This window comes from Balaenoptera physalus (assembly GCF_965194825.1).
Source record: "Balaenoptera physalus genome assembly, chromosome: 5".
NCBI lineage: Eukaryota > Metazoa > Chordata > Mammalia > Artiodactyla > Balaenopteridae > Balaenoptera > Balaenoptera physalus.
Window position 1 is genome coordinate 141787072 of NC_138884.1, and position 22820 is coordinate 141809891.

Consider the following 22820-nt stretch of genomic DNA (forward strand, 5'->3'; position numbering starts at 1 on the left):
GTTAAAATAGTTAGAAGCTATACTTAAAAACAAAAGCAAAAAACCTTTCTAATTAGTACTATATATTTTTCTCTTTGGAGTATGGGTTAATAATCCTTTTGCTTAAGAAAGCCTCAGTTACATGTCACATATGATTTAAAAGTGGATCTGTATGACATTCTAGCCAGCAATAATGTAGGCTTTTATTTTCTGTGCCCTAGCTATAGAGAGAAACTGCTCACTAGAAGAAAAATAATATTGTTTGTCCTTATTATTTAAAAAAACCCACAGGAGTTGAACTACATGAATTTTTAAAATACGAGATGTATGTAATTGAAGAAAATATTCACTGAACTTTATTTCAATAGTAAAGTTGTTGATGTAACTATCTGTGGTGTTTCACTGAAACAATGTAAGCTTATACAAAGGCAATTTTTTTTCTTTGAGTTCACTAGGAACTATCAGGAGGCTGGACAAGAGGTAACTTAGTGTTGGCTTCATATTGATAAAAAACCTTGCATTTCATGTTTTAACTTTTATAAATTTGCTTTTAGGAACTGGATAGGATCTCAGTTTTTACTTCTTTTTTTTAAACACTTTCAAAACACAGTTATTTACTACTACCATGCTTAATGGAAGTCATGGAATAGTTTTATGATTACTGTTTTGCTTATGAAGTTACTCGTAGCTTTATGGGTCAATAACACTATTTGTTCAACCCAAGTTTGTACCTGTATAAGTCTTGGGACTTCATCAAATCCATCTATTTGCTTAGAAAGGACCAAACAAAACAAGGCCACTGAAGTTTTTCACTGATGATCTACACCAGAGAGAGAAAGTACGGGGTCGCTGACTCTTTCTATTTACAAAATATCTAAGAATCTAATAAAAATTTTGTTTTTTGGTTATGGAAGATAGACATATACATTTGAAAAATATATATGTATTTTACAGTAAAAGAGCTCGATTCAGATTTAAATATAATTAATTACTTATATAACAGTAATAAGTACATACATATATAATGTGCTTCTTAGAAATTTTATGTAAATGTCAACTCTTTTTATTCAGATTTCAAGATCGTATTTTTTATTTTAAACACTTTCATATATTAAATCATAGCTTCAAATGAATGTTGAATAAGTTAAAAATTATTTATATAAATGAAGACATTCATTTAATAAACTAAATTAACATTCTTATTTAACAAGTAAATTATGATTACTTCCTAATATAATGGCCACTGATTGTTGTTCTCTTAACAACGATAATAACAATAAATGATGATGTCAATAGGTGTAATATTTATTATCTGACTGTTGATTAGCAAGGATAATCTATAATATTGCTCAGAATATAACCGGCAACATTTATTAATTCTTTGAAGAAAATATTTCAGTATTTTTTAATAACCTCAATTGCATAATTAACTACATACATTAGATTCTTACAATCTGTTGAACACATAGATTTATGAAAACATCAGTGACACTGTGATCATTTCTTTCACGTGTAGAAAATGTTTGCTTTTTCTCAATCTCTAAATGATTTAATATGTTGAGAATATTTTATTTTTTAAACATAAATACTGGGAGGTTGCTAAAACACTGATTTACATAGGTTTTCTAAATGATATAAATAGACTAATATCATTTATACTTCATATTCATGCAAAAATTTTGTATTCATATTTGAATAATTTTAAAATAAATATTTTAAAATATCCCACAGTAGAACTAGATAAAAGAGAAAGGTTTATATTTTGTAACAAATAAAAGTTATCTTAAGTTGGACTAATTCTTAAATTACAATTAGTTTGAATATTTAATAAATCTATGATTAGACTACTATAGTTATTATCATAATGGTTGAGTATCTATATTAAACTTTCTTTTTACGTAACAAATCTCTGATCACAATCATCAAACCAGGTCCCATATGTAAATACTACCTTAATGTTTATAATTCCTTTTAGGATTTTGTTCATCTCATCTTGGCCTGTTTCAAAACATCCATAAAACCTGATTATATCCTAATTAACAATTTGGGAACATAATACACAAATACAAAATTAATAAGTAAGCGTTAAAATTTTTTCTTTGCTAATTGGCATTTTTTTTTATCACTGTATCTTTTTATGTTTTAGAAGTATAAAAAAACTAATTGAGATCGTTTAGAAAATTTAACAGACTAAAGTTTTAATATATCCATTGATTTCTTCTGTGCTTAAACCAATAAAGTTGTAATATTCTAAAAATTATAACAGGCAATATTTATTTCCCCATTCCTATGTAATAATTAAACTATAGTTTTGTGTAAAATGACTGGATTGTTTTTAGGGGAATATTTTTACCTTTGGTGGAAGTTTTATTTAACTATAAACAGAAGTATTGCTTATTAAAATTTTATAGGACAAAAGATTAATATGTGTTGGTTTTGAATCATAAATTTTAAATAATTGTTACCAATAAACTGTTATGAAATATTCATTTCCAGATTTTTTAATTTACATATTAATTTTGTTTCCAGTAGATAACTGCCTTAAGTGCCCTATCAAACAGCATCATTGTTTTCATTTTATTGTTACTTAAATAAATGCAATATTTATTTATTATTTTTATACAATTTTAAAGATTACTTTCCATTTACAGTTATTGTAAAATATTGGCTAAATTCCCCCTATTGTACAATACATCCTTGAGCCTATCTTACACCTAATTGCTTGTATCTCTCACTCTCCCACACCTATATTGCCCCCTCCCCACTGGTAACCACTGGTTTGTTCTCTATATCTGTGAGTCTGCTTTTTTTTGTTATATTCACTAATGTGTTGTGTTTTTAAGATTCCACATATAAGTGATATCATACTGTATTTGTCTTTCTTTGTCTCACATTTCACTTAGTATAATGCCCTCCAAGTCCATCCATGTTGCTGCAAATGGCAAAATTTCATTCTTTTTTATGGCTGAGTAGTATTCCATTTTGTGTGTGTGTGTGTGACTGTGTGTGTGTGTGTGTGTGTGTGTATAGCACATCTTCTTTATTCATTCTTCTGTTGATGGACACTTCAGTGGCTTCCTTATCTTGGAAATTGTAAATAATGTTGCTATAAACATTAAAGTGCATGTATCTTTTTAGATTAGTGGTTTTGTTTTTTGGGTTTTTTTCAGATATATAACCAGGAGTGGAATTGTTGGGTCATATGGTAGTTCTATTTTTAGTTTTTTGAGAAACCTCCATACTGTTTTCCACAGTGACTTCACCACTTTCTACTCCCACCAATAGGGCACAAGGGTTTCCTTTTCTCCATATACTTGCCAACATTTGTTATTTGTGTTCTTTTTGATGATAGCCATTTCTGACGTGTGAGATGATATCTCACTGTGGTTTTGACTTACATTTCCCTGATGATTAGCAATGTTGAGCATCTTTTCGTGTGCCTGCTGGCCATCTGCATGTTCTCTTTGGAAAAATATCTACTCAGTTCTTCTACTCATTTTTTAATCAGGTTGTTGGTTTGGTTTTTTTTTTTTGATGTTGAGTTGTATGAGCTATTTATATATGTTGGATATTAATCCCTTATTGGTCTTCTCATTTGCAAATATTTTCTCACATTCAGTATGTTGTCTTTTCATTTTGTCGGTGGTTTCCTTTGCTATGCAAAACTTTTAAGCTTGTTTGTTTGTTTGTTTTTATTTCCTTTACTTCAGAAAACTGATCCAAAAAAAATATTGCTGCTGTTTATGTCAAAGAGTGTTCTGCGTATGTTTTCCTCTGAGTTTTATAGAATCCTGTGTTACATTTAGATCTTTAATCCATTTTGAGTTTATTTTTGTATATGGTGTTAAAGAGTGTTCTAATTTCATTCTTTTACATGTGGCTCTCCAGTTTTCCCAGCACCAGTTATTGAAGAGGCAACTAACTACAGAACAACCATATGGAAAAGACTGAAACCTACCAGAAAAGATCTCTACAACTAAAGATATAAAGAAGGAACCCCAATGAGACAGGTAGGAGGGGCACACTTGCGTTATAATCAAATCCCATACTCTGGGGTGGGCAAACTACAAACTGGAGAATAAATTATATTGCAGAGGTTCTCCCATGTAATGTCTTAATGAATTGTCTTACATTCTTTTCTTAACCAAATTTTTATTAGGTTATATGGTTACAGTAGTTATGTCAAGAAGAGGAAAGAAAATCAGTGTATTACTTGGTATATATGTGTATCTGAATACACAGATGTAGTGCAGAGTAATGGAGAGAAAGACAGAGACAGAGAGATGGAGGTAGAAAGGGAGGAGGCGGAGAGAGATAGAGAGAGAGAGAGTTGTTTAAAGTATATAAAATCAATAGAGGCTGAATTAACCCAGGACATCTTGAATTGTGAAAAACAATGTTGGTGTAACATAAAGCAATCTATATTATTGTCAACATAACTACGTTATAGAGAAAAATATATTTAACAACTTTCTGCCTAGACTTGAAGAAGAAACAGAATCATTTTATATATTTCCATGAACATGTAACGTATTTTGCATTTTGCAAGCCTTCGTGCCTGAGTTCAACAGAGAATTTAGGTAGTGGGAGCTAACTTTATTTTGGAAAGTTAAAACTAGAATACATTTCTTTTGCAAGAAGTGGTTTGATAATTTCTTAATGTTTTCTTAACAATTATTAATTTCTCTGGTGATTGAATGACAATAGAAATATTCTACTACAATATGTTTTATTGGTTTAGACTGATCAAACAACACAATTCAAATATTTTATAGACATAATATATTTATTTCATAATACCTGTAAGTGAAATTTAATATATAAGCCAGAAAAAAATAATGCTCAGTTTTTAAGAATTCCTAACATTTCTTTTTAAAGATAAATATTATGAAGTCATGAGTACTCAATGAAATTTTACCTAGAAAAATATTGTTTATTCTTCAGAAATAATCAGCAGAAAGTATTTATCAAAATGTATCATTTTGGGTCAAAAGTTGAAAAAGGAATGTATGTTATTATTAAAAAAATTAAAATCAAACAACTTACGTTCCTCTAAAATATTATTTGGGGAGATTGTATTTTATGATCCCAATTTTAAAATTCTAGAATAATATATTGCATGTTTGATCAACTTTATAGGAAACAAAATAATGATGATGATTATGAAAATTACAGAAATAGTAATAATAATGTGATGATGATAATAATAAAGTATTTGGTCAGTTATTCCCTGGTGGTCCGGTGGGTAAGTCTGTGCTCCCAATGCAGGGGGCGCCGGGTTTGATCCCTGGTCAGGGAACTGGATCCCACATGCATGCCGCAACTAAAAGCCTGCATGCCGTAACTAAGAAGTCCACATGCCACAACTAAGAAGCCCGCATGCCACAACTATGAGCCCTCATGCCACAACAAAAGATCCTGCATGCCACAACAAAGGATCCCACATGCCACACCGAAGGTTCCATGTGCCACAACTAAGACCTGGCACAGCCAAAATAAATAAATAAATATTAAAAAAGGAAAGATATAAGAGTCCACATTTGTCTCCTTGTAAATCAAGGCTATCTGATCTTATTAGGTCTTTATGGAGTAGAAGAGCCAAATATGACCTTCATGCTTATTAGAACTGTAGTTTTTGGGGATTCTGAAATTCAAATTATTAAGAGAGCAGTGAGTGGAATTTAGGAGAATATGATATTCTAAGACAACAGAAATATTTGAACCAAGTGTGAGCCGAGTTGGTTTAGCTATTTGACTAAAGCTTAAATAAATAATAACTTTTAAATTATAAGTCCATTCTGTTTTAAACAATTCCCTACCAGTTATTATTTTCTTTTTGGTTAAGATTAATCTGCAATGTGTAATGTGAAAACATAAAGACTAGAAAGCCCTGCTGGTATTAAAAGAACAATTATCCAAGGAAACATGACCGGAATATTATTAAGCACTAAAAAGAAATGAGCTATCAAGCCATGAAAAGACATGAAGGAAATTCCAATGCATATTAGTAAATGAAAGAAGCCATTCTGAAAAGATGCATACTGTATGATTCCAACTATATGCGTTCTGGAAAAAGCAGTAAAAAGATCATTGGTTGTCAGCAGTTGGGAGGGGAGAAGTAAATAGGCAGGGCACAGAGGATCTTTAGGGCAGTGAAACAAGTCTGTAGGATACATACTATAATGGTAGATACGTGTCATTATACATTTATTCCAACCCATAGAATGCACAAAGCCAAGAGTGAACCCTAATGTAAACTGTGGACTTTGGATGATAATGTGTCAATCAATGTAGGTTCACTGATTGCAGCAAATGTGCCATTCTGGGGCAGAATACTGATAGTGGGGGAGGCTGTGCATATGGGTGGTTAAGAGTATATGAGAAATCTCTGTAACTTCTGCTCAATTTTGCTGTGACCCTAAAACTGCTCTAAAACATAAAGTCTATTAAAAAAAAAAAAAAAGAGCATGACAGTCCTAGGAAGTGGTGTAAGACACTGATGGGCTGCTACTCTGAAAGAAGCTGACAGTGCTGAAGAACTAAACTACAAAAACTATAACCTACTAATAGAAAGGGGAAAACTATCATCATGGTTGATTTTCCCTTTTCCAATCGTATACATTCGGCATTGGTGTTTAGAAAGTACTGGATGAAAAGCATTTAGAAATATATACATGAAAAATTAGTTTTATTTTTGCTTTAACTGTTCGTATTACTGTAATATTTTTTATGTTACTTTGTATGTATGGCTATAAATTTTGAGATTTCTAGAGTCTAACTAGATAGAAAAGATTTCTATTCCTGGGGAAGAAAAGTAATGGGCTGAGAGTCAAGAAGACAGAATTATACTTCCATCTCTGTTATTTACTAATTTTTGTAGCCTACTACATATCTTACCATATTATAAGGATCATAAATCAGTACTAGAGTGATATCTGTGTATATAATTATATACCTATATGTATATATGCAAGGAGTTAGTTACAATAGGAAGGTTTTGAAATTAGCTTCACTGCTGTGGTGGTTTAACTACATTAATTATATGTGGGCATTTACTAAAATCTACTTCCTCTGCATAGGACTGGATTGAATGTACATTTAGCAATATGTCCAGGGTGAGCTCTTCAAATTTCATAAAAAAGGTCAATATTATAGTCCATTTGATTAATGATCAAAGCTTATGAATTAGTTTTAATCAGAAACAAAATGTATCCATTCCAGATTTATATTCTGAAATCCACTCATTCGCTAATGAAAATTTATTGAGTGTCCGTTATATGCAAAATAACATGTAAATCCTTGGGGATACATCAAAAGGCAATGTCAACATCTCACCCCAAAAACCATATTCAAGACTGTGTGTTCTTGGAAATCTATTTTGCAAAAAACACATTTTTTCCCCCAGTATAATTTGTATTTCTCTACTTATTTGTGAAGATGAGCATCTTTTTTGTGCTTTAATATTTTTGTACATCTTCTTGTGTATATTTCATATTAGTAACCTTTTCCGAATTTCTGTAGGATCATTTGTCTCTTTCTTGTCTTTTCAAAGTCCTTTGTTGTTTGAGGTGATGAACCTTTATATTCTCAAACTTGTTTGCTATTTATTTACTCATTTTTTTTTAAATTTTTTAAATTGGAGTATAATTGCTTTACAGTGGTGTGTTAGTTTCTGCTTTATAACGAAGTGAATCACTTATACATATACATATATCCCCATATTTCTTCCCTCTTGCATCTCCCTCCCTCCCACCCTCCCTATCCCACCCTTCTAGCTGGTCACAAAGCACCGAGCTGATCTCCCTGTGCTATGCGACTGCTTCCCACTAGCTATCTGTTTTACATTTGGTAGTGTATATATGTCCATGCCACTCTCTCACTTTGTCCCAGCTTACCCTTCCCCCTCCCCGTGTCCTCAAGTCCATTTTCTAGTAGGTCTGCATCTTTATTCCCGTCTTGCCCCTAGGTTCTTCGTGACCTTTTTTTTTTTTGATTCCATATATATGTGTTAGCACATGGTATTTGTTTGTCTCTTTCTGACTTACTTCACTCTGTATGACAGACTCTAGGTCCATCCACCTCACTACAAATAACTCAATTTCGTTCCTTTTTATGGCTGAGTAATATTCCATTGTATATATGTGCCACATCTTCATTATCCATTCATCTGTTGATGGACACTTCGGTTGCTTCTATGACCTGGCTATTGTAAATAGAGCTGCAATGAACATTTTGGTACATGACTCTTTTTGAATTATGGTCTTCTCAGGGTATATGCCCAGTAGTAGGATTGCTGCGTTGTATGGTAGTTCGATTTTTAGTTTTTTAAGGAACCTCCATACTGTTCTCCATAGTGGCTATATCAGTTTACATTCCCACCAACAGTACAAGAGGGTCCCCTTTTCTCCACACCCTCTCCAGCATTTATTGTTTGTAGATTTTTTGATAATGGCCATTCTGACTGGTGTGAGATGATATCTCATTGTAGTTTTGATTTGCATTTCTCTAATGATTAATGATGTTGAGCATTCTTTCATGTGATTGTTGGCAATCTGTATATCTTCTTTGGAGAAATGTCTATTTATGTCTTCTGCCCATTTTTGGATTGGGTTGTTTGTTTTTTTTTGATATTGAGCTGCATGAGGGCGCACTAGCCCCCTTCAGGCTGTGTTCACGCAGCCAACCCCAGTCCTCTCTCTGGGATCCGACCTCCGAAGCCCAAGCCTCAGCTCCCAGTCCCCTCCCGCCCCGGCGGGTGAGCAGACAAGCCTCTTGGGCTGGTGAGTGCTGGTCAGCACCGATCCTCTGTGCGGGAATCTCTCCGCTTTGCCCTCTGCGCCCCTGTTGCTGCGCTCTCCTCCATGGCTCTGAAGCTTCTCCCCTCCACCACCCGAAGTCTCCACCCACGAAGGGGCTTCCTAGTGTGTGGAATGCCCTACCCAGGTATGTGGGGAGTGTCTTGCCTTTTGGGAGGTCTGAGGTCTTCTGCCAGCGTTCGGTAGGTGTTCTGTAGGAGTTGTTCCACATGTAGATGTATTTCTGATGTATTTGTGGGGAGGAATGTGATCTCCACGTCTTACTCTTCCACCATCTTGACGCTCCTCTCTCTACTCATTTATTGATTGTGGGTTTTGTGTTGCATGATGGAGATCTACAAGATTCATTCACTAGTTACTTGACTCTAGTTAATAGAAAAGAAAGAGGTTCTGTTTGGAGAAAGGGGAGATAGAGGAGGAAGAAAGGAAAAAGAGTTGGAAAAGAAAGTTTGTTATGGTCTCTGCACCTTCCTGTATGTACCTCCTTGTGGATAAAACCAATAGAAAAGTATCTTCATGAAGTAAGATCTGAGAGATGTACTGGTGAGAATTTCCCTTTAAATGAAGGGCTGATTCTGGAAACAGGGGATGGAAACATGTTCTTCTCCAGATTTTTAAAAACTGAGCTGAGATGAGAAACTAGGACCATCTAAATCCATAGTGAAAGGTCTCAATAGTATGCAAGGCAGTTTCCTTTAATTATATCATGATTTTACTCTAATTGTGCATTAAGACAAAAAAATTATCAGAAATATCAAGTACGGGAGAAATGGTAATGAAAATTATTACATCAAACTTTTGCTGACTTAAATGTGTCTGTTTTAGGTTTAGTTATTTTATTTGCTAGATGGTGAAAAATTAACCTTACCAAAGGTAGATCTGGCTTTTTTCCTCAAGGTGATCTCTAGGCCATTGAACATTCTTCCTGAGAGCAGTGCCTTTGTTTGCCTGGGAGCTTTGGCCAAACGACAGTCTAATAATGTGTTTCATGTTTGGGGCATTTGGCTACATGGTATCAGTTCTGCCTCCAGAAGAGACTAGAAAATAAAAGTTTTAACTCGGTCTCCAGAGCAGCTGAAGACTAAGAGTCAGTCACAAGGGTAGTATGTGATTGAGCCCTGGTAAAAACTCTGGACACCAAACTGGAGAGCTTCCCTAGTTACCAATACTTCATGTATATTGTCACATACTGATGCTGGGAAAGTAACAGGTCTGTAACTCCATGAGTTGAGGATGTTAGAAGTGTAATAGGTCTGAGTTCTGTGAGTCTCTCTAGACAATTATCAAGCCCAAAGGCAGCTTTGTAAACCCTGCTCCCCAAATTGCAGTTGGTGTCAGAAATGAGAGAAGTTTTGTGTAGACTGTTTATGGTAACCTTTGCAGTTGCCCTAAAACTTTGTAGTTGGTCATAAATTACAAATGTATCTAAGTGTCTCTAATATGTTATTGTCAAAAAAATGCTTGGAAGTTAAACACAACAGCAAATAAACAAAAACTATTTGATAGTGCCCTTTAAACAGTCCAATTCAAAAATTTTATTAAAGATATATCCTGTGTCTAGCTATGTAGCCAGGGCCGAGTCAGAAGAACAAAAGTGAAATTGTGAAAAAAAAAAATAGCAACTGTATTTTCCAAATTGTATCTGGTAATAAAACTGAGGAATTCACATCTGTTCCTGGGAATTAATATTCCCTTATCACGGAAGAGTACCACCTCAGGTTATTTGTTATAGCTGCCATAAAATAAAATATCAAAGTAAAACAGAAGTCTTATGTTATATTTTGAACCCTCTGAGAATACACTCCAAGTGGCTGTAGGTCTCCAAAACACTGAAGAATGTATTCACTTAAAATGAATGAAAAATAAGGATATACATTTTTAATCAAAAGTTAAGTGGCATAACTATGTCAGAGCTTGGTACAATACAAACTCTTCCAAATCAAAGCATAGTGCAATGGTACTTATTAAATGTATCCATTTTTTCATTGTGTAATGTACCAGAAGAAAATTTTATATTATTTTACATTACATTATATTCAACATTTATACAATATTAAATATTATATATTTGTTTCACGGTGCAAGAGAAAAGAAGCACATACTTCACTAATTGTTGGACATCACTGAGATTACATTGGAATTATACTCACAAAAGAGCTTTATACCTCAATCAATGATATTCTACATTGAAATGAAGACAACATTGTTTCTTCCAGTAAAGATGAGCTAAGAGAATTCTGAATAAAAACCATGCTAAGTTACTGTGTAGTATCAGATAAAATAGGTGAATTCCATAAACATTGCCTCTGTAACTGGGAGGTGACTGTGTTGTGAACATGACTAATATGATCAAGGAAATTACTAACAGTTTTCCAGATCTCTTACCAGGTCATTCTCAGAACGGCTTTGTTTGAAATAAACAACAGCCAGCATCTACAGTCACTGTAATAATAACCAATACTCCATTTGAAATACATTTCAGAATGGTATTTTGGTTTCTTATGCTAGTGGCATTTTCACATGGGATCCAGACTGAGAGAGTAAAATTCATTTCACAGGGTCTGAACAGTCAGGAAAGTTTAAATTGCTGATTTGTGTCAGTATATTTTTCTTTTATTTTAAAAAGAAATAGTCATTTTTGGAAATAATAATAGTAAGAATATAACAATGTTAATATTCAAATATTATGTTAAAATAATTTTCATGAACTTTAATTTATCACAGTGCAATCTTAGGTAACTTAGAGACTGTATATGAAAAAAGCAACATTTGATACTTGATTGTCATAATTTCAGGTAAATTATTTAAAATGTTTAATTGCCATTCAAATCTGATTTTTTTTCCACATGGTAGTGGCTGTTCTTTTTAATTATTAAATATCAGCATTTTAACAGTGTAAAAACATGAAATACTAAAAATATAATTAAATAATATGGGTTAGAATATTAAATTTAAAAGTTGTACAGAATTATAGTTTTCTTTATTTTAAAAATAATTAAGGCATTAGTATCTTACCTTTCATATCATATTTATTAATTTTATTTTAATGTCTTTAGTATATATAGTGTATGTGACTTATAAAATTTAAAATAGAGAACTAGCAACAAAATTTCAATTCATCCCCAAACACGCTGATTAAAACTAACCATTGTCTAAAAGTGCAATCTAAAAAATGTTTTTCCCAGTGATCTTGTAACTTAGTCTTATCTATCTTTACTTCTCTCTCTGTCTCTATTCTAGACATAAGCCGGTATTTAAAAGTTTAATCTTATGTTTTTTATTATAATATAGATGAAAGTAAAACACACTATTCGATATGTCTTGTTAACAGTTATTGAAGTGTATTTTGTATCATCATATACACTTCTATGGAATAGCTATTCTACCTGCCTAATGTTCCTCAAAGTGGATCAAATATAGTTCAATGCAGTTTTTATAGTTCTCTGCTGCATGTCATTTCTGTTGGATCTTTTAAAAAGAACTTCACTGAAGATCTCTGCAAGAGTTCCAATAGAAATACAGGAGGCAGGTTGCAGAGAATGGAATGATCAAAGAGCCAGTGAATGTCCCTGATTGTGTGATTGCTTAACAAGGTTGAGAAAATGTAATATTTCAGTTGAATCTCTTTTAAAATTATTATTATCCCCGTTTTGTTACATTGTGTCTAAATTTTGTACTCAGAAATGTAACTGAGTTTAGCTATATTTTCTGAGATCCATCTTTTGAATATTTTATAGATACAACGTGAAAGACTTAAAGGTTTTTAATTGTTTGTAAGTCTCTTTAGTATATTGAATAAAGTATGTATGTCAAATATATAAAAGCATCAGTTTACATAACAAAAGTTTATATTCACAAAGTTATAGATGACATGTGCAGATTAATATTTATGTACTACTATATGGAAATTTCCTAATTTCTTTAACTTTAAAATTATGTAATTGAATTTAGCTCATAGAACATGTTTATTGTCAGTACCACTTGGGCCAGGATGTTGTCGATGGACTAAGCAATTCATAGGAAATCAACAAATACACATCATCATCATTTATGTGTCATTTTCAACTAAGTGATTACATTAAAATAACAAAAGATATACAAAATAAATAATAATATAGACACTGTCATAATAAGAACACATTGCTACATTCATTTCTGAAGAATCCTAGACTATATTTTAATTTTTGCCAGTGATATATTGCAGCATATAATATAAATACATATATAAATATAATAAATAATACATAAATAAACATAATATAAATACCTTGGCATGTTTTTACTTTTCATTACACAAAAATTTTTAAATTAAGTATTTCTTTAACAATTCTTTTAAAAAGGAAATTGGATTTTTAAACTTGGATCTCATTTGTTAGACACTATATTCTGGAATTATCAGAGAAGAGTTAGCATTGCCCATAGGAATGGAAATCAACTAGGGAAGTTGACTAATTATTTAGCAGACTCAAATGAATCAGTATCCAAAAGGATTACTGGCCAAAAGGTTGCCCTGGGGTTGAAACAGGTGTTGTTTCATCAGAATTCAGTATTGCTGCTATTTCAAGGAGGAATTCAAAAAGACAACCCTGGGAGAGAAAATCCCATCTATGTGACATGAAAAGCATGACTCGTAAACTAGATTATATGCTTTCTCCCTCAGTCATTTCCTAGACTTCTTTCTGTCTCAAATAGATCCCTTACCAGTTACAAAGCAGCTGGCATAATTCTTCTTCTGAAAATGGCAATGGCACCCTCGCAGCAAATCTCAAGCACACAGGTGTTCAAAGGGATCCGAGATATAGCTAGACAGAAGCCAAATTTCAGGTAGAATCACCCATAAAGATTACAACTATGAGACCAAAAATTGCCTGCTAATCTTCCTTCCAAAGGTTTACGGCTCCAGGCTACACTTAAGAACCTTCCTCCTTAAAGTGAGACACCATTAAAAGTTCTTCTGCAACTGTTTGGGAGATTGTTTTGGTTGGAATTAGAATGGTATAATGACTGCATTGCTCATTGCCTCTGTGTGTAACACCTGCAAGTTCTTTAGTCCTTATTATCTCTCAAACAGTTTCAATGACTTTGAATACTTTGCTTAGTGAGTAGGAGTAAGGAAAGCTGTCTGTTGTTCATGATGTTAATTATTACAAATTGTCAGTCTTGACAGCTGATTTTTTTTTCTTGCTATTTTCTGTGGGCAAGAGGCTATAGAAACTTGCTTTGAAAAGCAAAAAGAAAGAAGAAACTTGTGGTCTTGAGGACTACTTCCTTATCTGCACTAGGGATATATCATGTCCAGGAGAGCTAATTTGTTGCTGTTTTTTTATATTTAAATAATCACATAAACTAGCCCACAGTCACTTCCCTAACTGTTAACTTGAATATAGGTGCTTGGCCTTTTAGCCCATGAATTAGGACATACAAGCACCACACTTTAAGAAACCAGTTTAGATGAAGATTGACAAAAAGTTAAATCATAGGGGGTCTGTTTTCCAGATAGCAGAATATTGAATCTGGGAACTCTCCTGGTCATAAATTTGTCCCCCCTGGAATGCTAACTTTTCTCAATTCTTGTAAATAATTCTGGCCAAATAGAAGTTGCGGCCACGTTTCCTGTGCTTTTCTTACCCAATTCTACAATCTCCAGTTGTGTTTTTAAGTATCTAAACATAGAGGTGATCCTATTCATAACAGTGTCCCTGACTCTGAACTTTTCAAGAGTTTTGCCTAATTCAGACAGGCAAACTGACACTGCACTTTTGCAGCAGACATTTTATATCACAGATGAAAATTTGTGATAATTAGTTTTAGATGTACCCTAATTTGTAGAAGTAACTGACCTCTGTATCAGCTCGTAAACTGGAATCTTGACATGCTTCTTGTAGAAAACATTCCATTTAAGGACAGATTCAGGTGTGTGAAAAAGCAGAGCCCATGAATGATCTTAGCTCTTAGATTGTTCCCTTCAAGGATGCTTTTGGAGGACATAGATACTAGCCAAGAATAGCAGGCAGGAATGGCAAATTGGAGACTATCTTTATACTGATCACACTCAGGTATAAAATTTATCTTGTAATTTCCATTTAATTTATAAAATACATTTTCTTTCAGTAAATGAACTAGCATTGTCTCCCTCATGGAGCAGCAATAATGTTGGAGCTAAAAGTCCTAAATTAATTTTCCCAATAAAAAAATGGGAGCTGGTGTCATTCCAAAATATACAAGAATAATGTAATACACCAAAACTCTAACAGTCTAGTTAATAAAAAGAAGTTACCAGCAAATTTTAACTAATTTATTATAGTACTTTGCAGTAGTTAACTGCTTCCATAGAGTCTTCACATACTTTTAGCTTTGTCTGATCTTTAGAATAGCTGAGTCAGGTTTAGCCTTAAAGCAATTATCTCAGGGCTCGTCACCGTGTAGCTGGTATGAGCAATTGGGGAATGCTTCGCATGCGTGGTAGGTAGATTTCTAGCCCAAATGAAGGCAGGCATTGATACATAAATTAAAGACTTTTATGACTTCTAAACTATACTGTGACTTTTTATTGAAACCTTGGAAGGAAAATTATAAGGCAAATTTGGTCTCATATTTATAACTTTCATAAGATATTCTACTGAACTTAGATTTCTGGGCTGACTGTAGATAAAAATTTTCTTAAACATTTGCATGCCAGTCATGCCTTCACATGTACCCCTGCTGTTTTTAAAATAAAACTAACTTCAGCTACTTTGGAATCAGGAGGTATTTTATTAGAGATTGAAAAAAAAATAAAGGCCTGGAAAATAGTCTAGAAAACTAAGATAGAGAATGATGAATAAATACATTATTTTAGATTTGGTGTGAAATAGTTATACATTACAAAACGATGACATATATTAAAACCTTGATCCTAAAGGACAATTAATCCATATCAGCGCTATACCTGCCTCCTCCCTTTCTTTTGCTCTTTAACAAGTATGTATAGTGTCCACTATTACAAGTAGATGTAACTATATATGTATGTCGTACGCATTGTAAATATGAATTAAGTTCATTATTTTGACTAAATTTAAGAGCAAAATTTCCATAAACATGGACTTTGAGTTAAAGGCTGTGAAAAACTTCTATAGGCAGATGTTGTTACATGGATAGGGTTATTTTAGGAGAACTCTCTAAGCCCATTTATTTTTAATTAAAAATACAATGTTTTCATTAAGCACATACAGCAAATAATTTATAGTGTTTTGGAGAAGGCTATGTACCATTTTTTTTACATGTTTTCCTCAGCAAAAAGAAGTTGATATGCACCTTGGCCCAAAACTACCTTCATAATGACAATATAAATGATGTGTTCTGAATTATAATCAAGTATAGTCAGGCTTTATTCAATAACCCAAACAACTAATTATATGCCATGCTAGATAAATCAGTGTAAATATAACAGAAGCTAGAAACAGCTGGGTGGATGTCTAGGGATTTTGATGCTTTCCCTTTTTTGTGGATAAAGTCAGCATACTGTGGACATTACCTTTTTTCAAAGGATTTGCAAACCTTGGAAAAGTCTCTTCGTGAGATACTGTAAATGCAATAGTATAAATTTGTGATATAGAAATTAATAAAGAAAATTCTTAAAAATTAATAAAATAATCAGCATCCAAACAAAGACAGCTACTGTAAGCATTATGTGTCTCACTGTGGGTTACTTCTGTCCCATGGTATAAACTTTATTATTTTATTTGTCACCAATTATATGACTGTTTCTTTTCTTCACTATCTCTCTTAGCTGCCTGAACATTGTCTTTACCAGAATCTGGTTCATCATTTATTAACTCTGTGCCCAGAGTCTTTAAACTCAGTCCCATCTCTAGCATTTATTATTTGTAGACTTTTGGATGATAGCCATTGTCACTAGTGTGAGGTGATACCTCATGGTAGTTTTGATTTGCATTTCTCTAATAATTAGCGATGTTGAGCACCTTTTCATGTGCCTGTTGGCCATCTGTATGTCTTCTTTGGAGAAATGTTTATTTAGGTCTTTTGCCCATTTTTTGACTGGGTTGTTTGTTTTTTTTTTATATATTGAGCTGCATGAGCTGTTTTCATAGTTTGGAGATTAATCACTTGTGGGTTGCATGTTTGCAAATAGTTTATCCCATTCTGTAGGTTGTTTTTTATTTTCTTTATGGTTTCCTTTGCTGTGCAAAAGTTTTTAAGTTTAGTTAGGTCTCATTTGTTTATTTTAGCTTTTGTTTCCATTTCTCTAGGAGATGGATCCAAAAAAATATTGCTGAGATTTATGCCAAAGAGAGTTCTACCTTTGTTTTCCTTTAGGAGTTTTATAATGTCTCATCTTACATTTAGGTCTTTAATCCATTTTAAGTGTATTTTTGTATATGGTATTAGAGAATGTTTAATTTCATTCTTTTACATGTGGCTATCCAGTTTTCCCAGCACCACTTGCTGAAGAGACTGTCCTTTCTCCATTGTATATTCTTACATCCTTTTTCATGGATTAATTGACCATAAGTATGTGGATTTATTTCTGTGCTTTCTATGCTGTTCCATTGATCTATGTGTCCGTTTTTATTCCAGTACCATTCTGTTTTGGTTACTGTAGCTTTGTAGTGTAGTCTGAAGTCAGGGAGTGTGATTCCTCCAGCTCCATTCTTCTTTCTCAAGATCGTTTTGGCTATTTGTGGTCTTTTGTGTTTCCATGCAAATTTCATTTTTTTTATTCTAGTTCTGTAAAAAATGCCATTGATATTTTGACAATTTGATAATTATTTCAATAATAATATCATCATCACACATGTATAAACTATTAATAATGATTTATTAGGAATAACAACCTATAGTGAGAAGCATATAGCTGAACATTTTAACTTGCTTCCTGTTAGGTTTAACAACATGCCTTTTCAAATTAGGGAAATCAGATAAGAAAAAATCCCATATTTTATTATCAAAAACTAACACTGTGATCTAACAGAAGGTGAATCATTTGGTGTTTAAGGGCATAGATTTTATCTTGTAGTATATTAATTGTCATGGTGACATAGCAAAGAAATCTAAGGTTGGAAAAGATGATTCTGATTATGAAGCAGCAGTATTTATGGTCATTTACTAGGTTGCAAATTTAGTTTAAACATCTTGATCATTTTAGTGGTGATGCAATGTAAAAAGGAAAATAATTTTGTATAGAAATGTGTAGAAATCAATATATACATACCTCTTAATAAACTTCTATTTTATATATGTCCAATGAATGCATTTTCATTATTCTCTAAGTATATGTGAACAATAATGGTATACTTATGAACAAACACTTCACAAGAATTTAAGAAAATAACTTTAGATTTATTTCTTCAATCTAAATTGTTTGAAAACTATTATACGGGCAATATTTAGAGCACTACTTACTTATTGCTTTCTCAGCTGCAACTCTAGGATTTACCTACATAAATAATTTTAGTTAATTATTTATAAAATATAATCTCAAAAGAAATTAAAATAAAAAGAGTGTTTATTGTGCATCTATTATGTGTTTAGACTTGTGCTTTGTTCTAGAATAATTTGCAATCACCTTTGGGAAAAGTCATATATTTGTGGAGACACTTAGATAGCTATGTAAGCAATATGTGTATAGGTTCAAAATTAAAGCAAACAGCAAATATATATAACTCATTTTTCTGTGCTGTGGTTACATAATAGTGAAATAAACACAGTTCTCCTACTGCCTGAACAACTAAAGATTTTTATAATTATAGCATTTCCTTATATATAAATCATATAAAAACAAGGTATTAAATATTTCAATAGAGATTTCTTACCTTTAAAAATTATGTAGTAGCATTTAATACATAAGTCTAAGAGTTAGGTAAAGTTGCTGATTTCATCTTTATATTTCAAGTCTAGAGAGACTTTATTTAAAGAAGGTTGGTGAACTGGCTAAATCTCTTGAACACCTGTGATCTATAGATGAAAAAATAGACTTATTCTTTGCATAATAAATTTTAATGTATTAAAAGGAGATAAATGCAAATTGGTCCAAGTCACTTTAGATAGCTAAACAGTGGCTTTTGTTTGATGGAACAAAAGGTATAAAAGGTACTTATTTTAAGCTCATGCTAATTTGATTGACTTATTACATTATTTCTTCTTACTACTTTTAACTCTTGCTTATCTGTTCTCTTTATGGTTTAACACACTTAATGTAATAACGTTCATTCATACTTCCACTTAAGTAGCAAATTGTCATGAATTACTCGTTAACAATCCAGCAGCCCTTAGAATAGACATTGAGTCTTTCAGGTGGTATTTTATAGACGGTTATTATAGGAGCCAGTGCTGCTGGTAATCCATTTTTTTGCTGTTTTTAAAAATTTTATTTTATTTTTTCCTCACATAGAAATATTAAATTTTATTTGTGCAGGATTGAAAATAAAAACCTTATATTTAATTGAAGCGATGATAAAAGTATATCAAAGTTTCCTTCCTTTTTAACTTGATTGACTGCATTTTGTACAAACTGAGAAAAATTCCCAAGCCAGGTACAGCCTTGAGGGTAAGAATATAGTGTTATAACTACTATGCTGAATGACAAAATTCAATGGGGGCAGTTCAGTTCTTTACTGCCTAGTATCATTTCATGAAAGAGCAAAAAGAGATTCGCTCATTGATGGGAAAGGCAGCTGCTAACAGACATGGAATCTTAAAATGGCATATTGAAGCAACTGCCGTAACTACTTCAAACTGTCTCCATTCTCTTTACACCTCCCCCATTGCTAACTTTCTATCTCCACACTGCCCATCACTTGCTGTCTAGCACAAAGTAAAAATAAATGCCACCAAAAGGCATTTTCTTTGTTTTTTTTGTCACTCTGGGAAAAACTGAGTAACATACTTTCACTGGATGAAGTTCATATTTCTGATAATCAAGAAATCCAGTACTATGAAGTTCCAGTGTTTTTCCTTTTTACTCAGGAAACCACTAGGGAATAGTGATATTGGCCCTTCTACTGATATAAACAGACAAACCTGCATATGCAAACACAGACAGACACACAGACACACGCACGTGCACGCACACATATTTAGATTTTTTCAAACATGCACACACACATATTTAGATTTTTCAAACACAGAATAAGTTCATTTAATGATCAGTTGATATTATATCCAACTTATGGATTCACAGTTGTAATAAAGAGTCTGACTTTATTGTTGATGTCTAATCAGTGGCGGTTTTCAAGTTCCACTCCTCCCTCTTCCTCTCTTGCTCCATGTTTGGGCAAAGCCATAAAAAAGCTCACATAGTCCCTCCCTTCACACTAGCGGGAAGTTCAAACCATGCACAAAGCACATCCCTGTCAGTATGCTGCCATACTCTCCTAACCCCAGCCCACCTCTTAACCACAACCAAACTCTGAGCCACTCCACCCCTCCTTTTGCTCAAGCCATTTTGGCTCCCTCTTAGGAGGCTGCCCTACTCTTTCCAGAAAGTCTCACGTGTGCAGTAAATTCTTGCATACCTTGTTGGATGTGTGTTTTCATCCTTCATCGTCCAAAACAAAATTTTGTTTAGTCTATCAAGAGGAAACATTCTGAACGCCACTATAAACTTACTTAAAAGGTCAGCATAGAGATGAAATTTTTTTCACTGATAATACAAATAAAAAGTTGGGGGAGAATTGTTTAGGTAAAAGTGACATTTCTACAAAATTAGAAACCTATGGAGTATGTATTAGTCAGGGTTCTCCAAAGAAACAGAACCACTAAGGGTGTGTGTGTGTGTATTTTATATTTATAGAGATTTAATATAAGGACTTGGCTCACACAGTTATGGAGACTGGCAATTCCAAATCTGCAGTGTGGGCTGCAGGATTGAGACCCACAAGCGCCAATGGTGAAGATGAAGGCTGAAGACATCTGCTGGAGAATTTCCTCTTGCTGGTCTTTTTGTTCTACTTAGGCCTTCAGTTGATCAGATGAAGCCTGCCACTTCACCTAACATGCTCTCATTTAAATATTAATCTCATTCAAAAACACTCTCCAAATTCACACATAAAATTAACGATCACAGAGTAAAACTTTAGTATTATTGGTAGTGCATATAAAATTTATAATTGTTCCCACCAAAAACTATCATATGCTGCCAATTAGTGTACGTATAAATTTCGTGGAAATGTCTATGTGTGTGTGTTATAATTATAGTAATTGACTGACAAAATTTGTGAAATAGTTGTTGTTGGAAAATTCCTATTTCAGCCTGCCAAAAACCGTTGTTGTTGGAAAATTCCTATTTCAGCCTAGAGTATGAGATTTCTCTCTTCACTTCTGGTAATCAATATGCTTTTAGAAATATTTGAGTCATTGAAAGATTTCTTATAAATTACCCTGTGTATCCCACAATAATATTGATATTTTAAATAAATGAATATATTAAATTTTGTTTGTATTTGTTCAAAAACAACTAGAAAACTTTAGTCAAAGTATCTTACAGATAGAATGGTTAAAACATTTTTTTTGAAGATTTTAGTTAACTGCAAGTTTTTAAAGTAAAGTTTGCAAAAAATAAGAAAAGACCTCTTTCATGGCCCCACAGGCTGAACCTGACACTCATCACTTAGGCCCATGTTGTCCTCCATATTGTTCTGTACCACACTTGCAGGAACTAAAGAATTAGATGGTGAGTACTCGAACACTGTATGAAGATTTAATTTTGAAATTATGTAATTGAAATTTGAAATATCAAATTGTGGGAAGAATCTTCAATGAAATTTCAACTTGTAACAGGATAAATATATTCTGTACTGAAGGGGAAGCAAATTGCAAAGGCAAAAATCTAGCAGCATAAAAACTTGGTCAACCATTCATGATATTTGTCTTGCAAAATGTTTGTGGAAATTGGTTACTCAGAATGGTGCCATTAAACCAACACCTGTGAAATTCTCTTATAGAAAAATCAATTGAAGATGTCAATAATCTCACATTTATTAACCATAAAAATCCATAGTGATAAAGATTAAAAGTTAAAAATAATAATACACTATTAAAATATTTTTCTGAGAAATATCAATACATGAATATTAGGGACGTACATAGCAGGCCTTTTACTTTCTAAATTCTATATGATTTAAGATAGATATATGTTTTAAAATTATATATAGTTTTTCAAAAACATTTATATGACCAGCAAAAGGATTTTTCTAGTAGATAGACCCTATAGAATAGTTTTAATTAAATCTATTTTCAAAAATAAAATTCTTTTAAAGATAAACAAATGATATATATAGTCCCATTTTTGCTTTCTTAACTCCCACTCATCATAAACCTCACTTTCTTAGTGCCCTGTAGGATCTCTTCCATGATGCCATAAGCTGGATCAAGCACTCTACAGCCCTGCTCTATTGCCCTTTACTACACTGCAAAAAAATTATCACTCTACTGTTTCTCACTTCACTATATCAGGAAGCATTCAAAGTCAAACACCCAAATTTGTAACACTTCAAGTCATATTGTAGGTATTCAATACCCACTTTCTATTTGACTAGGTATAATTTTGTTTTATTGGAATATGAGTGATGGATATAAATATGGCCAAGATGAAAAAGTAAAAATTCTTGCATATTAAATCTGTGTTCCTGAGGAAAAAAATCTGTTTCTGGTATATGCCACTGATGGCATCTAATGAACAATAAACATTTCACTGATTAAGGTAACCCAAGGATAGTCCATCCCTTTTGTTATTGATGAAGGAAGGTCATCATTTGTCTTGTACCGCTGAATATCCAGTGTGTCCACGATGGTTTCTTATTACCGTTGCCAGTGTCTTTCCCAGTCCTCTGAAGGGCCCAAGATTCATGCCCTGCTCCAGGGCTTATCCAGTCCAGCCACTGGGCACTCCCTTCTGTTGATTACACCTGATTACACCACCAGATTGTGGGGAAGAGCAGTAGTAGATACACAACTACAGTTGCTGGATCTTCCTTGCACTCTATAGCTGAATCTTAAAACTTAAATTCTTCTATTTCACAAAATGTT

At 32.9% G+C, this 22820-nt stretch overlaps 1 long non-coding RNA gene across 2 annotated transcripts in view; it reads left to right on the forward strand.

Annotated features, from left to right (window-relative positions):
• Positions 1–22820, forward strand: part of LOC309661005 — a 471219-nt gene that overhangs the window by 72453 nt on the left and 375946 nt on the right. For both annotated transcript variants that reach the window (XR_014263781.1, XR_014263782.1), the window contains exon 2: positions 3868–3989. This is a non-coding gene — a long non-coding RNA (uncharacterized lncRNA). The remainder of the gene's footprint in view (positions 1–3867; positions 3990–22820) is intronic.